The sequence below is a fragment of the Corvus brachyrhynchos genome, unplaced genomic scaffold (genome assembly GCF_000691975.1).
Source record: "Corvus brachyrhynchos isolate BGI_N302 unplaced genomic scaffold, ASM69197v1 scaffold1696, whole genome shotgun sequence".
Classification (NCBI taxonomy): Eukaryota; Metazoa; Chordata; class Aves; order Passeriformes; family Corvidae; genus Corvus; species Corvus brachyrhynchos.
Window position 1 is genome coordinate 27,032 of NW_008238463.1, and position 1,656 is coordinate 28,687.

The following is a 1,656-nucleotide window of genomic DNA, read 5'->3' on the forward strand; positions in this document are numbered from 1 at the left end:
CCGGCGGGGGGGGGCGGTCCGAATCCCGGCGTCTGCCGAGTCAGAGAGGGAGGGGGCAAGAACAAGCCGGCGCAGCGGGCGGGGCTGCAGCGCTCCGAGCTTCCTCTCGCTCCTCTCGGTCAACAGCGGCGCCCGCAGCCTCCTGCCGGCACTGCACGCAGTGTAATGTAGTTCTTTTAATAAGACGTACGGGGTATTATGAGACTTTACACAGTAGTCCAAAAGCAGCACTTTCACCACAAATATTTGTAAGAGTAATGATTCAATTCCCGGCACAAGGGTGGCCAAAGAAAACCGTCTCTGATATACAGCTGTAGGTTACTTCAGCACTCTTCACCCACTCTATCTACAACTACCCAGGAGGCAGGAAAGCACCGGTAACGAATCTGTTCTGTTTATAGATAATTACATTCAATCAAATCATGTTATAATCCCAAGGAGAGGCTTTCATTTTGTCAGAAATCAAGGTGTAAAGGGCTGACGCTTGTTAGCTAAACCTTGTTCTAATTATTGTGTTTTCATGCAGCTATGGCACATTTTCAACAAAATACTTTAAGACAGGGGGAAAAGAGAAGTACAGCTGCAGACCTTACACTCTGGTGACCCTTGATAAATTTTCAAGTGTACCTGATTCAGGTGCCTAAACTGTCATTTGGAGAATCTCCTTCACATTTGATATCTATCTTTGGATCTTAGAGCCTTATCCTTTTAAACAGACCTATGTAACAAATAGTGGGGGAAAAAACTCCAAAAAACTAAGAGAACGAATTCTGTATACAAGGTCCAAACACCTCCCATTTTGTAAAAAAGATAAGAAAGAGTCGCTGGAACAAAAAATCCGATTTTTTTTTTCCATTTGAGACCTAAATCTTCATCTACACTTGTGTATGAAGGAAATATTACGAACGGTAAAAAAGAAAAAAAAAAAAGAAAAAAGAAAAAAAAAGAAAAGAAAAAAAAAAGAAAAAAAAAAGGAGGGAACTACAAGCCAAGATGGAAAAAGATAGTTAGCAAAATTAACTCGTCCTGCTACTGGTACCATTACTGACATTTCTGCAACAGCATTCACGCAAAAAATGAGTGACGGTCTCTTCTTTTACTCAGGATGAAGAACCTGTCACTTTTCTATCCATGAAGTACAGAAACGAGTCCTTTTGGAGTCCAAGACCGAAAAAGCGGTAATCAAGGGGCATGTGGCCAGTTTTAACCAAGTCCCAGAAAAGAGTTTCAGGATAAACCAATCATTAAGGAAAAATCTACAACAGTTAGTATCTGCATTATTTCCCCAATTCCTTCATGAAGAACCGGCGAATCTACTGCACAGTAATGAATCCCCTTGGCAGTTACTAATTAACACGATTTTAGTCAACGCAAGAGATGCAGACAAAACCTCCTAGATTAATCTGAAGCTGTGATCACCGCAGAACTAAGTGCTACGGCTAACTGCCTCTTCTAGGAGAAAGAAATAACCCCGTTCTTTCATTCCTTCTCGGGGAAACGGACCAGCCTTTCCCACCTACACTAACCGGGGAAACCCAGGGAAAAGAGGGCAACGGTTCGGAGAAGTTCAGGGAAAACAGCAGGAACTCGCGGCTTTACAGACCTGTGGTGCGTCGGGATCGGCGGGCGGCTCCCCCACGACGGCGCTGCTGCTGC

At 43.9% G+C, this 1,656-nt stretch overlaps 1 protein-coding gene across 1 annotated transcript in view; it reads right to left on the reverse strand.

Moving 5' to 3' along the window:
* Window positions 1-1,656, reverse strand: part of LOC103617494 (protocadherin gamma-A4-like) — a 20,001-nt gene that overhangs the window by 15,854 nt on the left and 2,491 nt on the right.